This window comes from Saccopteryx leptura, chromosome 10 (genome assembly GCF_036850995.1).
Source record: "Saccopteryx leptura isolate mSacLep1 chromosome 10, mSacLep1_pri_phased_curated, whole genome shotgun sequence".
Taxonomy (NCBI): Eukaryota; Metazoa; Chordata; class Mammalia; order Chiroptera; family Emballonuridae; genus Saccopteryx; species Saccopteryx leptura.
The window spans coordinates 5,172,715-5,191,431 of NC_089512.1; the positions used below are offsets into that span (position 1 = coordinate 5,172,715).

The 18,717-nt window shown below is 44.5% G+C and overlaps 1 protein-coding gene across 2 annotated transcripts in view; it reads right to left on the reverse strand.

The window, feature by feature from the left end:
* Positions 1 to 18,717, reverse strand: part of RAD54L2 (RAD54 like 2) — a 95,297-nt gene that overhangs the window by 75,184 nt on the left and 1,396 nt on the right. The window contains exon 1 of one of the 2 annotated variants that reach the window (XM_066351059.1): positions 16,924 to 17,040. The exons of the other annotated variant lie outside the window; for it this stretch is intronic. The gene's annotated coding sequence lies outside the window, so the exon portion shown is untranslated. Of the gene's footprint in view, positions 1 to 16,923; positions 17,041 to 18,717 lie in introns of those variants that run through there. 2 annotated transcript variants of the gene reach the window in all.

Sequence of the window (18,717 nt, forward strand, 5' to 3'; positions counted from 1 at the left end):
TCTCTCAAATCAATTTTTAAAATTACGTTAAATGAAACAAGTCAGTCACAGAAGGCCACATACTGTATGATTCCATTCATCTGAAATGCCCAGATTAAACAAATCCAAAGAAACCGAAAGGAGAAAGGGAGTATGGAATGACTGTTTAATGTGTACATATTTCTTTTTGTAGTAATGAAATGTTCTGGAATTATATATGGTGATAGTCATATAACCTTGTAAACATACTAAAAAAAACACCAAACTGAACACTTTAAGCTGGTGAAATGTATGGTATGTGAATTATATTTCAGAAAGAAGGAAGGAAAAAGTCAAACTAAGGTCCATAGGACAGAGAAGGAAATCTGCCTGAAAAGGCTGGTGAGGGCTTCCCACCGAAGGCTGCAGACCTGACGTCAGAGGACAAACAGAGCTGTCCCTCAGAGAAGAGGGACAACGTCATTCAGGGAGGGGGAAGGACACACAGAAGCACAACTCTGTGGGACTGGGGGGGGGGGGTGCAGCCAACACAAACACTGAAAAAGATGGGAATAGACAGGTCAGATCTTGTTCCAGCAGTGCCCTTGCTCAAGAGTCTGAACTTGGTCCTATGTATGGATTAGTAAATGTATGGCGCTTGGCACCACTTCTCCAGTCTGCCTGGCAGATATAACTATTATGCCACTGAGCCTTTCTCTGCTGAGCTCAGGAATTGACTCAATATCTATGTCCATGCAATTTCCCCCACAGCCCACGTGCTCCAACAGGAGTCACCGAAGGAGCACACGCAGAGAAGTGACATCATCTGAATCACCAATTTAAAAAGAACACTCTAGAGCAGGGGTCCCCAAACTACGGCCCCGCAGGCCGCATGCGGCCCCCTGAGGCTATTTATCCCCCCCCCCCCGTCGCACTTCCGAAAGGGGCACTTCTTTCATTGGTGGTCAGTGAGAGGTCGCAAAGCGCAGCGTCGCTCACGTACAGTACTACTTCTGGTGACGTGGGACGCACGCGTCATGGCTCCAGAAGCACGTCGTATCACTTGTTACGGCTAGCAGTGACAAATATGGAACTGGACATTGACCATCTCATTAGTCAAAAGCAGGCCCATAGTTCCCATTGAAATACTGGTCAGTTTGTTGATTTAAATTTACTTGTTCTTTATTTTAAATATTGTATTTGTTCCCGTTTTGTTTTTTTACTTTAAAATAAGATATGTGCAGTGTGCATAGGGATTTGTTCATAGTTTTTTTTTATAGTCCGGCCCTCCAACGGTCTGAGGGTCAGTGAACTGGCCCCCTGTGTAAAAAGTTTGGGGACCCCTGCTCTAGAGGTTGTGTGGAGGCAAGGTTAGGTAAGAAGCCGTTGTTAACAGTCTTGGCAGAAAATGATGAGATGCTGAACCACAGCACTGGCAATGGAAAGAAAGACAAGATGGAACATTAAAGGCCAAGGAGGCAAAACCAACAAGACTTCAGCCAAATGGAGCCCCGGGAGAGCAGTCTTGCCCATCGCTGTCTCCCCAGCACCCACCACAGCACTTGGTTCATAGGAAGGGCTCCCTACATATTAACCAAATTAGTGTTTTATCGACATTCTATCATTGAATCTTCACAGTAACACCATAAGGAAAGTAATGTTATCTGCATTTCACAGATAAGAAATCTAAAGTTTAGAGAGGTTAAGTGACCTACCTCAAACAGACCCACTCGAGAGGGAGAATTCGATTCCACCACCCTTTTTTTTTTTCTGTGGCAGAGAGAGTTAGAGAGAGGGACAGATAGGGACAGACAGACAGAAAGGGAGAAAGATGAGAAACATCAATTCTTCGTTGCAGTTCCTTAGTTGTTCACGGATTGCTTTCTCATATGTGCCTTGACCAGGGGACTACAGCAGACCAAGTGACCCCTTGCTTGAGCCAGCGACTTGGGCTCAAGCTGGTGAGTCTTGCTCAAACCCGATGAGCCCATGCTCAAGTAGGTGACCTTGGGGTCTCGAACCTGGGTCCTCCGCATCCCAGTCCGACACTCTATCCACTGTACCACCTCCTAGTCAGGTCCACTTTTTTTTTTTAAATTGATTTGAGAGAGAGAAAGAAGCATTCATTTGTTGTTCCACTTAGTTGTGTGTTCACTGGTTGCTTATCGCATGTGCCCTGACCAGGGATCAAACGTGCAACCTTGCCTGACCTGTGGTGGCGCAGTGGATAAAGCGTCAACCTGGAAACACTGAGGTTGCCGGTTCAAAACCCTGGCTTGCCTGGTCAAGGCACATATGGGAGTTGATGCTTCCTGCTCCTCCCCCTTCTCTCTCTCTCTCTCTCTATCTATCTATCTCTATCCTCCCCTCTCTAAAATGAATAAATAAAAAATAAAATTAAAAAAAATTAAAAAAAAAACAAAAAAACGTGCAACCTTAGTGTTTCAGGACGATACTCTAACAGACGGAACCAACTGGCCAGGGCCCACCCCAGACTTGTAATTCCAGACTCCAAGCTCCTATCTATGGCCCAGGTTTCCAGCTTGAATGATGTGTTAGGTAGTAGTATTGTTAATTGTGAAATGCCAAAAACAGCTGGAAGATGGATGGGGGTCAGAGATATAGATGTGGGTGTTCTTGCCACATGCAGGTAGCTGAATCCTCAAATACAGAAACGCTCAGGCAGTGTATGTGGGGGGAAAAAGTAGGCAAGGATGGGCCAACCACAAGAAAGTAAAGAAAAGGAGTTTGCAAAGAGTCAGAGAGGCAGGGAAAGGAAGAGCCTGGGAAGTGTGCTACCAGGGAAGACATCAGCAAGGCGAGCATGACTGACACAGTCAAAGCTACAAAAGTTTCAGATCCCATCACTGGAGAGGGTCACTGGAGCTACAGAAAAAAAGGCAGCATTTGAGAGGGATTCTCCAAAGGTTCTCAATGGCTGCCTAGTGTTATCTGACCCTGTCAGGGCATCAGAATCTAGAATGTTAGTTAAAAATACATAGTTTCCTGCCTGGTGGTGGCACAGTAGACAGAAGGTTGACCTAGGACACTGAGGTCCCAGTTTCAAAACCCCAAGGCTGCCGGCTTGAGCACAGGTTCATCAGTTTAAGCAAGGGGTTGCCGGTTTGAGTGTGGGATCACTGACACAATCCCAAGGTTACTGGCTTGAAGCCCAAGGTTGTTGGCTTGAGTCCAAGATCACTTATTTGAGCAAGAGGTCACTGGCTCAACTTGAGCCTCCGGTCAAGACATGCATGAGAAGCAATCAATGAACAACTAAACTGACACAACTACGAGTTGATGCTTTTCTTCTCTCTCCCTTCCTGTCTGTCTGTCCCTATCTGTCCTGTCCCTCTCTCTGTCTGTCACACACACACAAAAAAAAATCTACCAGTGAATGCATAAACAAATCTACCAGTGAATGCAACAACAAATCAATGTTTCTCTCTCTCCCTTCCTCTCTCTTTCTAAAGTCAATAAATTTAAAAAAAAAACTTTTAAAACACTTTATTTTATTGATGTTAGAGAGAGAAAAGGGGAGACAGAAACAAGGACATCAATCTGTTCCTGTATGTGCCCTGACCAGGGATTAAACGGTCAATTTCTGTGCTTTGGAACAATACTCCAACCGAGCTATTGGTTGGGCTAAAAACATTTTTTTGTAAATACATAGTTCTCCGGTTCCCATTAATAGTGGTCATATATAAGTGACTCGATCTCTTTAAGCTTCTGTTTTCTCACCTCTGAACTGGAAATAAAAGCATCAACATTACAGTGTGAGGAATTTACGTGGATACAATAAAGAAGCTCCCAGGTAACTGTAACACTATTTGAAAACTGGCTCTCAGGAAGGGACCCCAGCTACAGGAACCACAGAAGTTTTAACTGGAGAGATGGATGAAAGGCAATCCTTGCAGAAGGACTGCAAAGATAAGAGAATGAAAATGAGAAAATCAGCTGTCATAACCCTGGAGGGCCTGGGTTAAGGAGAAGGCAAAGAACAGAAGAATGGAGCAGGTGCAAGATAGTATCATGGAAAACTTAACAGAATCTTCTGCACAGGAAGGAAGGGGGGAGTAGTATGACTGAGGTTTGAAGTCTGGGTTACTGTAAAAATGATCGCATACACTTCACCAAAATCAGGAAGAACAAGACAAGGACACTGGTTTTGGGGGGAGTAGGGTAGGGAGAATGAAGAAACTCATAGAAGATATTTGATGAGGGATAAGTGCTAGAAAATAAATATATAAAAAAGCCACCGGCAGTAAAGATGTTTTGGATAGGAAAGCAGTTCACCAGTTAAGAATACAGACTGGCCTGACCAGGCAGTGGCGCAGTGGATAGAGCGTTGGACTGGGATGCGGAAGACTCAGGTTCAAGACTCTGAGGTTGCCAGCTTGAGCGCGGGCTCATCTGGTTTGAGCAAAGCTCACCAGCTTGGACCCAAGGTCGCTGGCTCGAATAAGGGGTTACTCGGTCTGCTGAAGGACCGTGGTCAAGGCACATATGAGAAAGCAATCAATGAACAACTAAGGTGTTGCAATGAAAAACTAATGATTGATGTTTCTCATCTCTCTCCATTCCTGTCTGTCTGTCCCTATATATCCCTCTCTCTGACTCTCTCTCTCTCTGTTTAAAAAAAAAAAAAAGAATACAGACTGGCATGAGATGGCCTCGGACTAGGTCAGCATCCCGGCACTGATCTATGGGACACTTATAAAGTTAATTTCTCTAAGACTAGGTTTCTTCATTTATAAAATAAGAATAATTATAGTACATGTCTCATGTAAGATTAGTTTTTTAATTAAATGAAAAAATAAAGTTAAGCACAGTGCCCAGGACATAGTTAGTATTCAGTAAATGTTGGTGATTACCTTTATTCCATGATGACAATATTAATAGCAGCTATGCTTTGGGGATGTTAAATCATATAATTCAAGAGTCAGAAAATCTCCCCAACTCTCAGACAGGATAAGAAAGCAGATGATTCTAAATCTTGAAATCAAGTAATTAGTACCTGAATTATTACCACTGGTACCACTTCACAGTGGTTTAAAAACATTTATGCCTGACCGGTGGTGGTGCTGCGGACAGAGCGTCAACCCAGGATGCTGAGGTTATTGGTTTGAAACCCCAAGGTCTTGAGCCCCAAGGTCTCTGGCTTGAAGCCTAAGGTCACTGGCTTGAGCAAAGGGTTGCTGGCTCAGCTTGAGTCCCCAGGCAAGACACGTATGAGAAGCAAACAATGAACAGCTAAAGTGACGTAACTACAAATAGATGCTTCTCACTTTCACCTCTCTCTCTGTCTAAAAAAAGTCGTTTCCAAAAAAAACTTCTATAAATGTTCTTAACATAAAACAAAATCTACTTTAGTTAAATCACTTAATCAGTATTACAAAACTATTAATACAAAGAACTGTGCTAGACATTGAAGCAAAATATGCACAATGTTAATGTAGTACTCAAGGAGATTACTAACTAGAAGGCGAGGAAAACATATGCAACAGCCATCTGAAATACCAGCCCACAGTGTGGAATGTCACTGATGCACAATCAGTTACGATTCAAGATGGAAGACTCGCTTCCAATGTTGATGAAGCTGTCACCTGAACTAAGCCTAGAAACATGGGCACAATTTCAATTGGCCAATAAACAGATTCAGAAGAAACTATCTGAGTCCAGCCAAAAAAAGCAAAAACAAAATACAACCAACTATGAATACAGATGCAAAGCTGAAAAGGGTCAAAGGTGTGTTCCAGGACGAGCCAGGAGTCAGTATGAACTGAATTAGCCACAAGGTCTGCCTAGTGCTGAGGACAAACGAGAAGGCAGACTGTAGGGTGAAGCCTGACCTTTCCGGAAGACAACAGGCAGGGAAAGCCAGAAACTTGTTTGGGGAGCAAAATGGTGTATGTGGTTCCACATATGCTGAGTAGGGATTTCCAAAACCAGGTTCTCACAGCTGATGGGCTCTTTAAAGGTGGACAAGGCTTCCTATTCTAATCCGGCCCTTCCATTCCTTGTGGACACTGAGACCAAGAGAAGCAACTGTGCTGCTCAAGCCACAAAATTGGTGGCTGACACAGAGATATGGCCCTGGTCTGCAGACTCAGTTTACTGTACTTCACACTCTCCCCCTAGCCAGGCAGAAATGTCCAAAGGCCAGGATGAAATGTGGGTGTGTCGCTTGGGAAAGAAATCAGGGTTACAGAATCGAGTAGCCCAAAGTGGCAGGAGTGACAGGGTGGATATCTGAGGCTGGACTACAGAAGGAATAGAAGAAAACAACACAGAGCTGGCTTACATCCACACGGTGCGGGGGAGGAGGGACACACAGGACAACAAAAAGAAGTGGTGGTAAAAAGGCACATCTAAATGGCCCTGGCCGGTTGGCTCAGCAGTAGAGCGTCGGCCTGGCGTGCGGAAGTGCCGGGTTCGATTCCCAGCCAGGGCACCCAGGAGAGGCGCCCATCTGCTTCTCCATCCCTCCCCCTCTCCTTCCTCTCTGTCTCTCTCTTCCCCTCCTGCAGCGAGGCTCCATTGGAGCAAAGATGGCCCGGGCGCTGGGGATGGCTCTGTGGCCTCTGCCCCAGGCGCTAGAATGGCTCTGGATGCAACAGAGCAACGCCCCAGAGGGCCAGAGCATCGCCCCTGGTGGGCATGCCGGGTGGATCCCGGTCGGGCGCATGCGGGAGTATGTCTGACTGCCTCCCCGTTCCCAGCTTCAGAAAAATGGAAAAAAAAAAAAAAAAAAAAAAAAAAAAAAAAAAAAAAAAAAAAAAGGCATATCTAAGAGGCAGGCAGAGAATCAATCAAATCAAAATAGTGCAGAATTCTAGAAACCAAGGTCAATGTCTCCTCTTTAGTGAACATATGCATATTCAATAAATATCTGCTGGCTGGATGGGTGACTGATGGATAAATGGATGGACAGATGGATACAAAATAAAGACCAAAAAAATGTTTAAGCCCCATTCAGGTAAAACACTTTGCTAAGTACTTAACATGGCAGTAGATGGGATAAACTCACAACAACCCTATGAGGTAGTGCTATCATCACTGTCCTCACTACATTTCAAGATGAGAAAACACGCTTCTAAGTTGCCCAAGTATCGGAGCTAGGATTGCAAGTATCAGAGCTAGGATTGCAAATCACATCTTCACTATTAAGGAAATACTATTAATTTTCATTAGGGTAGAAAATGGCAGGTAAATATGTTAAAAAAATAAGATGTTCTTATTAGAGACACATACTCAGTGACAATGTCTGAGATTTAGCTTTAAAACACGCCAATAAGAACCAAAAATAAAAAAGTGGGGGATACTTTATTTCCTCATGTATAAGATGCTCCCATGAATAAGACACACCTCAATTTTGGGGCCTGAAATTTGAAAAAAAAATGTATTACATAAAGTTATTTGACTCGTTTTATTCATCATAAAATTCATACAACTCCTCAACACTCTCAAAACTCCTATCCATTAGCTTGTCCTCATCTACGTCTGATGATGAATCACTGTCTCCATATATTGCCATCTATGGCATTTAAAATGCCACAACCACTATAAGACGCACTCAGTTTTTAGACCCCAAATTTTTCCCAAAAATGTGTCTTATACATGGAGAAATACAGTAATTGAAAGAAAAAAATCAAGGAAATGTTGATAATTGTTGAAACTGGGTGCATGGGGCTCATTATACTATACTTCCTACTGTTGTATATGTTTGGAATTTTCCATAATGAAATGTCTACTCATGTACAGCTTCCCTCCCTGCAAAGATGGTAAGGAGTGAAGAGTTGGGCAAGCCAAAGGAGAAAAAACATCAAGGAAAACAATCTCTGCCCAAGCAACAAGCAATTCACCTCAGAGACAGTGTTCAGGAGAAACATAGCAGCAGAAGCCAGACCACAAAGGATTAAGAGACACATAAAGCAGATGGTAAGAAAATGGCCGTGAAACTGCATTTTAGATAAAAGAGACAGAGATAGGAAGGAGAGGGCTGGAGTAGCATGAAAGGCTCAGAGCTCAGCAAAGGCACTCTGGTCCTACCTTGTATGTAGGTAAAAACAAAGAGGGGAGAGGAGGGAGGATAGGAAGAAGCCAGAGGAGATAATAGATTAATGAATTAGTCAATCAATCAGTAAATTAATATACATGAAATAAACACATGATAAATGTTCATCCTCTTCAATGAAGAAATATAAATAAAAATTAGTTATCTAGGCTTCAAATTGGCAAAGATTAAAAATATCGATAATGGGCCCTGGCCGGTTGGCTCAGCGGTAGAGCGTCGGCCTAGCGTGCGGAGGACCCGGGTTCGATTCCCGGCCAGGGCACACAGGAGAAGCGCCCATTTGCTTCTCCACCCCTCCGCCGCGCCTTCCTCTCTGTCTCTCTCTTCCCCTCCCGCAGCCGAGGCTCCACTGGAGCAAAAATGGCCCAGGCGCTGGGGATGGCTCTGTGGCCTCTGCCCCAGGCGCTAGAGTGGCTCTGGTCGCAACATGGCGGCGCCCAGGATGGGCAGAGCATCGCCCCCTGGTAGGCAGAGCATCGCCCCATGGTGGGCGTGCCGGGTGGATCCCGGTCGGGCGCATGCGGGAGTCTGTCTGACTGTCTCTCCCTGTTTCCAGCTTCAGAAAAATGCAAAAAACAAAAACAAACAAACAAACAAAAAAAAAAAAAAAAAAAAAAAAAAAAAAAAAAAAAATATCGATAATGCCTGACCAGGCGGTGGCGCAGTGGATAGAGCGTCAGACTGGGATGCAGAGGACCCAGGTTCGAGACCCCGAGGTCGCGAGCTTGAGCGCAGGCTCATCTGGTTTGAGCAAAAGCCCACCAGCTTGAACCCAACCAAGGTCACTGGCTCCAGCAAGGGGTTACTTGGTCTGCTGAAGGCCCACGGTCAAGGCACATATGAGAAAGCAATCAATGAACAACTAAGGTGTTGCAACGTGCAATGGAAAACTAATGATTGATGCTTCTCATCTCTCTCCATTCCTGTCTGTCTCTCCCTGTCTATCCCTCTCTCTGACTCACTCCCTGTCTCTGTAAAAGAAAAAAAAAAAAAAGAAAAAAAAATATATATATAGTTTTGGGGTAATAACTAGCAAAATTTTAAACATGCATAATCATTGACACAGAAATTCTACTTGTGGGACTTTATCCTAAGAAGTATGTATAGAGGCCTGACTTGTGGTGGTGCAGTGGATAAAGCCTCGACCTGAAATGCTGAGGTCGCCGGTTTGAAACCCTGGGCTTGCCCAGTCAAGGCACATATGGGAGTTGATGCTTCCTGCTCCTCCCCCTCCTCTCTCTCCTCCCTTCTCTAAAATGAATAAATAAAATCTTTAAAAAAAAAACAAGCCCTGGCCGGTTGGCTCAGCGGTAGAGCGTCGGCCTAGTGTGCGGAGGACCCGGGGTTCGATTCCCGGCCAGGGCACACAGGAGAAGCGCCCATTTGCTTCTCCACCCCTGCGCCGCGCTTTCCTCTCTGTCTCTCTCTTCCCCTCCCGCAGCCAAGGCTCCATTGGAGCAAAGATGGCCCGGGCGCTGGGGATGGCTCTGTGGCCTCTGCCTCAGGCGCTGGAGTGGCTCTGGTCGCAACATGGCGACGCCCAGGATGGGCAGAGCATCACCCCCTGGTGGGCAGAGCATCGCCCCTGGTGGGCGTGCCGGGTGGATCCCGGTCGGGCGCATGCGGGAGTCTGTCTGACTGTCTCTCCCTGTTTCCAGCTTCAGAAAAATGGAAAAAAAAAAAAAAAAAAAAGAAGTATGTATACAAAGTATAAAAAGATGTATACAAAGATACCTACTTTCAAGGATGCTTGTAACCACATATAAAAACAAATGTCTATTACCAGGGACTAAAAAACTGATATAAATATACAGTGTAATGCTATGTAACTATTTAAAGGTAGGATTGATATGCTTCCTAAACATGAGAAAATACAAAAATATTAAATGTAGTGGGGGGCAAGTTACAAAAGAGTAGATACATTGTGATTCCATTTCTGCAAAAAGGAATTCATTCTCTCTCTCTCCCTCTCTCTCTATAGCTCTCTCTTGTGTGGGCGCTCGCAAACATAAGCACACACAGTGGGAGGGGGGCAATGTGGATAAATACAGACTAAATTCCTGCCCCTGGCTGGTTGGCTTAGCAGTAGCATCGGCCCAGCGTGTGGGTGTCCTGGGTTCGATTCCCCGACAAGGCACACAGGAGAAGCGACCATCTGCTTCTCCACTCTTCCCCTTCTCACTTCTCTCTCTCTCTCTCTTCCCCTCCCACATTCATGGCTCCATTGGAGCAACTTGGCCCTGAGGTTCAGGATGGCACCATGCTCACTTCAGCCGATAAAATGGCTCCAGTTGCAACGGAGCAATGGCCCAGATGGGCAGAGCATCGCCCCCTAGTGGGCTTGCCAGGTGGATCCCAGTGGGGCACATGAGGTAATCTGTCTCTCTGCCTCCCGGCTTAAGAAAAATACAAAAAAAAAAAAACCCCAAAAAAGATCAAATTCTTTTTTTTTTTTTTAATTTTATTTATTAATTTTTAGAGAGGAGAGAGAGAGGGAGAGAGAGAAAGGGGGAGGAGCTGGAAGCATCAACTCCCATATGTGCCTTGACCAGGCAAGCCTGGGGTTTCGAACCGGCGACCTCAGCATTTCCAGGTCGATGCTTTATCCACTGTGCCACCACAGGTCAGGCAAGATCAAATTCTTAATGATAGTTAACACTGAGACATAGGATTATGAGTTTCTTTTCTTGACTTAAAAATGCCTCAATTTTATTGTGCTCATATGTTAACAGTATAATCAGGAAAAAATCAAAATTCAAGGATTTTCTTTTTTAAATTTTTTATGTTTTTATTTTTTCATTTGAGATAAAAGAGAGAGAGAAGGGTGAGGAGCAGGAAGCATCAACTCCCATAGGTGCCTTGACCAGGCAAGCCCAGGGTTTCAAACAGGTGACCTTGGCGTTCCAGGTTGACATATCCACTGCGCCGCCACAGGACAGGATTTTCTAAAAGCAAGAGACTCCAGTGATAAAAGTGTCATGATTGAAAGGAAAAGAGAAAAACTAGGGAGCACAAACCCTCAAGTGAGGTCAAAGGTCAAGAATAAGGGACTGGAGGACAGCACTAGGGCCTAAGGGAAAAAAGAACCTTGGGAAACAGGCAGCAGCTGCTGCAGAAAATGGGACCCTGAGGGGCAGAGAGGGCTCAAACCAAGCGAGACAGTGCCAACTGCTGGCAACCAAGACAGCCCACTGTTCTGACTCCCCAGAACAGAACACTGGGCGTCCTAGGGGCAGCAGAGCAGCCAGGGGAGATACCTTGGGGATGGCAACTAGCAGAGCAAAGCGGAGCACAAAATCACGGAGGCGAAGGGTGCGCAGACCTAAGGAATCGGCAATGAAACTGTGGACCACGGCACACCGGCACCGGCTAAGGTGGGAGGCGGGTGAAAGAGTGGGGAAGAGGCAGGGGGAAAGATGGGGCAGGGCAAACGGTGTGACCAGAAGGCACCACCAGAGGAAAGGCCTGAGCTCAAGCCGGATCACACCTAAAGCATTCTTTCCCACCTCCCACCTCAGCTGGGGGGCTGGCTGGCTGGGGATGCTGGCTGGGGGGGCTAGTTCGGGGGGCTCGCTGGCTGGCTGGCTGGGGGGGAGGCTGGATACAAAGTAAAGACCAAAAATATGTTTGAGCCCCATTCAGGTAAAGCACTTTGCTAAGCACTTTACATGGGAGCAGATGAGATAAACTCACAACAACCCTACTTGTATCACTGGGCCTCAAGTGCAAAAACACCTCCACCTAGTTCTGGAGTTTTCCCTTGACCACTACGTGGTCTGTGAGGAAGACCGGGCCCCTCTGGGTTCCTTCCCCACCAAGCTCTTCCGGTTACTGGGTGCTCTGAACAGAGCAGAAGCTCTACTCCCTGTGTGCACTACCTTCTTTGTGTGTCTCTACCGGCCAGAAACCACACATAAGGGGTGACTGTCAGCCCAAACTGAAGCCCCAACAATATCTATGAGGACATAAAAAAGGGTCCTAAACTTAGAACCAGAAAGCCTGGCATTAAGTCCTAGCTTTTCTTCTTACTGGTGTTGTGCACTTAGAAGTGAGCCCCAGTACCTCTTTGTGCCTCCTCACCTGTAAAATGGGGCTATCTGCCTTCCAGGGTGGTTGGGAGGGTGAAGTAAAGTAAATGTACATGAAAGTGTTTCATAAACTAGACTATCATATATATACAAGGAATACTTATCAGAGTAAAGTGAACATTTTTCATTTCTGTTTATATATAACTTTCATCAATAATGCTACAAAACCTTAAGTGGGTGTTAATATCTCCCAATGCGCCTGTGCTGAAACTGTCCATGTTTTTATTGCTTCTAATCTATATTATAACAATTTCCTTCTCGATATCTCAACACTGCTTACAAAAGAATTCAGTTAACAATTGCTTGCGACATGAGAAGTGCCTTATGCTTTGTCTCAGTTTTCCTTTTTATCTCGTATCAATGTTTATCTTGAACTACGGTTACTCTTCCAGCTTTTCTTTTCTGCAGACTGTTAAGTTGGTTACCTGCATGACAGAATCATGACACTATGCAGTTCCTCACAGCCAGCCTTAAATGGAATTCCTATGTGGTCTGATCAACCATGAAAATTAAATCAAAGTAATTTAGAAAGTATCCTCTCTCAAGTTTTTTTACCACTAATAAGACCAAGAGGGTGACTAAAAGAATTGGCATAATTCCATAACTTCTAGGCTAATAAATCAGAACACACTGTCTCCTAACAAAGGATATAGCAGTTCCAGCGTTAGCACAGCATTGGGCTGAGCAAAGAACCAATACCAAGTTCAAATTCCGAAATAAAGTTTGGGCAAATAATCTTAAAGTATCCTGAATATGGCAACATTGAACTCAACTAAGTCTCCAAAAGGCCCATCAGCCAACAAAAGTCACATCCAGGTGTTGAATCCCTTACCCACTCCCAGACTGGCCAGTAGTTTTCTGGAGAACTAGTGGCCCAAACTGACTTAGTCACTCTTCTTCACACATTAGGACAAAGTGCTCAGTTTAGTAAATGGGCAAAGGAAGACTTAGAAAATACCAGTGGAGAACTGTTACAGTCTCTCCCAAGGGAAACTTTTGCAAGACCCAAGGGGAGCAAGTAACAGCCCCCAGCCTCAAAACCATGAATGTGCCTGGGTAACTTGCCTGCAGAGCCCATTTCTTCTACCTCCATTACTTTCTAAATTAACTTTCTCTTACATCTTGGGGGGAAAAATCCATGAACGTATAGAATAAGCAACACATCTTTACAGCAAAAATTAAGTATTGCTTTTAGTAACCTAGAGATTCAAAGGCACAGAAACGTGGTCTTTGGAAATACTACGATCGTGAAAGCAGAACTCTCATTATACTGCCAGCTCCACAGGAATGACTTCCTGTCGTTTCATATGCAGAGGTCATTCATTTCTTCACTCAACAAACATTTATTGAGTACTGACTTTGTGTCAGAAATGGTTAGATACTGGGATATAAAAATAAATTAGACATCTTCCTGCCCTCAAGTAGGTCACAACCTAGGCGTGGAAAACACAATATTAGCAAAAGTGAAAAAAAGTAGTGTGATTACGACAAAGCAGGCACAGACCGCAGAGGCCATACAAAGGAAGGCCATTCAGTTTCATCAGGAGAGAACCAAGGAAGGCTTTTTCTTTTTTAATTTTTTAAAAATTTATTTATTGGGCCTGACCTGTGGTGGTGCAGTGGATAAAGCGTCGACCTGGAAATGCTGAGATCACCGGCTCGAAACCCTGGGCTTGCCTGGTCAAGGCACATATGGGAGTTGATGCTTCCAGCTCCTCCCCCCTTCTCTCTCTCTGTCTCTCTCTTCTTGCTCTCTCTGTCTCTCTCTCTCCTCTCTAAAAAAATGAATAAATAAAATAAAATAAAAAATTTAAAAAAAATTTATTTATTGATTTTAGAGAGGGAGGAAGGGAGAGAGGGATGGAAACATCCATTTGTTCCTGTATGTGTCCTGACTGGGGATCAAACCGGCAGCTTCTGCACCTCCAGGTGCTGCGCTACCAACTGAGCCATCTGGCCAGGGCAAGGAAGGCTTTCAACAGCTGGTAGGGCCTCAATTCCTGGTCAATTCAAGCCCGAGAGTCAGACAAGCACTATAATGGAGAGAATACTGGCAGGAAGAAGAGCCTGAGCGTGCTGGGACCCTCCAGGAGTTCATGATGGAGCCTTCAGTGCCAGAGGAACTGGGGCAGAGGAGGGACGAGACAGGAAGCTACTGAAAAGCCTGGGTCACAAAGGTCCTTGTGAGATGCTGACATAGACACACACCAGGATCTAGATAGTCATGGGATTTTGGGACCAGAGCAATAATCTTACTTTTAACTGGAGTTAAAGACCATCTAGCACGGACAAGGGGACTGACTAAGGAGGACTAGGAGAAATTTATAGCCAGTTATTTTAAATCACTTCTGTCTGGCTCATACTTATTTTCCTCTTGCCTTTTTTCCCCTCTCACAGAGAAAAAATAAAACTGAACACATCTATAACAAAACTTATGAACCTTCTGTTCATCAAAAACATTTCTGGCCTGACCAGGCGGTGGTGCAGTAGATAGAGCGTCGGTCTGGGATGCAGAAGACCCAGGTTTGAGACCCCGAGGTCGCCAGCTTGAGCGCAGGTTCATCTGGTTTGAGCAAAAGCTCACCAGCTTGAGCCCAAGGTCTCTGGCTTGAGCAAGGGGTTACTCGATCTGCTGAAGGCCCGCGGTCAAGGCACATATGAGAAAGCAATCAATTAACAACTAAGGTGTCGCAACAAAAAATCGATGATTTATGCTTCTCATCTCTCTCTGTTCCTGTCTGTCTATCTCAGTCTATCCCTCTTTCTGACTCTCTCTGTCCCCGGGGAAAAAAACAACAACAACAACATTTCTGAACAGAGAGTTAGATTCTATCAAAATATCTGAAATTAGAGAAAGACAACATCTGGAGAATTTCTAGCACCTGGAGCATGCCAGGCAAAAGAACCTAGTCTCTGATGGAAATAGAAGCTAGAGAAACATTCAGAATAGGGGCCACACAGAACACAGTGCTGCTTGGCACACTCTAGCACTGTCAATAGGAATGCCCACTGTTCCCCAAACACGGACATGCCAAATGGTTACTCCTGGCTTCTCCATAGAAAGTTTCTGGAAAAAAACTTACCAGTGCTAGGAATAACCTTGGACTTTCGAGTGTGGGCTCCTGCCCAGCATAGTACCTTGACAATTCTCTCACCCATCCAGGGTACCAATGGGTGAAAACAGCAAACTGCCATCCTCTCCAGACAAGGAAACTGAGCCCTTCATGCACAGCACTCAGCTACATTCCTACCACTGATACTACTGTGAATAGGACCTCCATCACTACCATTAACTACAATAACTCCCATTAACAGCAAGCCCTGACCACCATTAAGCCCTAGGCCTCATCTCTAGTCCTCACTGCAACCTGCAGAGAAGATTATCTTAGCCCCATTTTACAGATGGAACAAAAAATGAATAAGATAAAAAGCAGGCTCAGAGATGAACAGCTTACCCAGGTCAAAAGCAAGCAAGGGTGGGAGGTGAATAACTTCAAAAATCATGCTCTTGCCTGACCAGGCGGTGGTGCAGTGGATAGAGTGTCTGACTGGGATGCAGAGGACCCAGGTTCGAGACCCCAAGGTCGCCAGCTTGAGCACAGGCTCATCTGGTTTGAGCAAAAGCCCACCAGCTTGATCCCAAGGTCGCTGGCTCCAACAAGGGGCTACTCAGTCTGCTGTAGCCCCACGGTCAAGGCACATATGAGAAAGCAATCAATGAATAACTAAGGTGTTGCAATGCACAATGAAAAACTAATGATTGATGCTTCTCATCTCTCTCCGTTCCTGTCTGTCTGTCCCCATCTGATTCACTCTCTGTAAAAAAAAAAAAAAAAGCATGCTCTTCCCATTGTACTAGGGACCTCAGAAGTGTTTTAATGAAATAAAAAACTCATCTAACCTGTGGTGGCACAGTGGATAAAGCATCAACCTAGAAACGCTGAGGTCACCGGTTCAAAACCCTGGGCTTGCCTGGTCAAGGCACATGTGGGAGTTGATGCTTTCTGCTCCTCCCCCCTTCTCTCTCTCCCCTCCCTAAAAATGAATAAAGGCTTACAAAAGTTTTTTTTTTGTTTTTTGTTTTGTTTTGTTTTTACAGAGACAGAGAGAGAGTCAGAGGGATAGACAGGGACAGACAGACAGGAATGGAGACAGATGAGCAGCATCAATCATTAGTTTTTCGTTGCGTATTGCGACTTCTTAGTTGTTCACTGACTGCTTTCTCATATGTGCCTTGACCGCGGGCCTTCAGCAGACCGAGCAACCCCTCACTGGAGCCAGCAACCCTGGGTCCAAGCTGGTGAGCTTTTTGCTCAAGCCAGATGAGCCCGCACTCAAGCTGGCGACCTCGGGGTCTCGAACCTGGGTCCTTCCACATCCCAGTCCAACGCTCTATCCACTGCACCACCGCCTGGTCAGGCACAAAAGTTTTTTTTTAATGAAAAAAAAAAAAAAGCCTTCTTTCTAAGAGTTTCTGAATTTCATCCATTTGACTAAGAGGTAGTGAAAATCACTTCTTTCAGCAATCACTTTGCCTTCAAAGCAATAAATAAACCAGTTTTTATTTTTTTAGAGATATTTCAAAGAATGTATTTATTATCTAATTGCCTTAACTTTAAGTTTCTTCATTTATTTTTGACCAAATATATACACAGAAAGATAGAGAAGAAAGCAGAGGACAAAAATTCATTTTACTAGATCAGAATGGAAATTAACAAGAGTAAAAAAATTCAAATATGATTTACATTATATTTTATAAAGTAAAAATTAAGAGGCAATTTCAAACAAACTGTGTCTTACCTCAATCTTATTCTTCCTGTTCTAAAGGACAGCACTCCAAGCAATCAGCAGCCACTCCCAGCCTACATACAGTGAGCCAGACAGAGGGGGTAAGCAACGCCTTCGTGCTCCCAAAACCACAGTGGGAAGGAAAGGGAACCTGAGCATATATACGATATCTGTAAATCACCGCTCATCCAGATACACACAGAAACAGAATGTTTACCTTGTGGTTTATCTACAGGAGTACTTCAAGTTAACAGGTGTATTTAAATAAAATACTAATGCAAAAACAATCCCATACCAATGTGAACCCATTATACCTTATTTTTTCTACAGACATATATGAAGATACTCAATTGTCACGAATCAAAATTGATACTTTATAAAAACCTTACTCAATGGCTTGATATACCCAAATCACTTCTTCCGTCACAGACCTACAGCCACTTCTGAACTAAGACTACTACTATTAAAACGTCAAAAATATCACCATTGTGGAGTTGCCCAACCCAGCGCCTTGCATAATTCAACAGATAAATACTTAAGATAGAAAAATTGAGACAGAAAGAAAGAATATAACTTAAGGAAAATACATAAGTTTTTAAAGATTAAGAGGGAAAAAAAAATCCCCAGACCTATCAAACAACTACAAATAGTCAAAATTACCTCACATTTCACCTGGAAATGTATACTAGATTCGAACCAGGCAGTACCACCAATACTCTAAATAAACTCGTACAGTGCAAGAATTCCGATCCTGTTTTTTTCCACACAGGATTTAAAATCTCGCCCAGAGACAACACACCAACTTTTGCCAGAATACTGGACTACATACAGATCTCTGGTGCACAGTTTCAGGCCTCAGAATTGAAGTTTGCACTCAATGACACAGAGGAGAAACACTTTACAGACTAAACTCATTGAGGACAGGCAACACTTCTAATGAAGTTAATGTCCTGTGAGAGCTGACAGTCATTATTAATTTTTTTTTTCCTGAAGTTGGAAACGGGGAGGTCCTGCATGCGCCCGACCGGGATCCACCGGGCATGCCCACCAGGGGGCGATGCTCTGCCCATCTGGGGCTTTGCTCTGTTGCAACCAGGGCCATTCTAGCGCCTGAGGCAGAGGCCATAGAGCCATCCTCAGCGCCCGGGCCATCTTTGCTCCAATGGAGCCTTGGCTGCGGGAGGGGGAGAGAGAGACAGAGAGGAAGGAGAGGGGGAGGGGTGGAGAAGCAGATGGGCGCTTCTCCTGTGTACCCTGGCCGGGAATGGAACCCGGGACTCCCGCACGCCAGGCCGAGGCTCTACCACTGAGCCAACTGGCCAGGGCCTAATATTTAATGGATTCAATGTAATGACTTCATAGCAGCAGGAAAAGTAAAGTTTCAAGAATTTAGGGATAATGAATTTTTAAATTTTTAATGAAATATATTAGTAATAAGATTATATAGGTTTTGGCCTGGCCTGTGCTGGCGCAGTGGATAAAGCATAAACGTGGAACGCTGAGGTCACTGGTTCGAAACCTTGAGCTTGCCCAGTCAGGGCACATGTGGAAGTTGATGCTTCCTGCTTCTCCCCCACTTCTTTTTCTCTCCCCTCTCTAAAATGAATAAATAAAACCTTAAAAAAAAGATTATATAGGTTTCAAGTGTACAGTTCTATAATAAATCATCTGTATATTGCATGTATGTTCATTACCCAGTCAAGTCCCCTTCTGCCAACATATATTGGACCCATAAAGAACTTTTGTAACAACACAAACTGTTACAAGTTTTCACATCCCTCTCTAGAGGTGCACACATTCAACAAT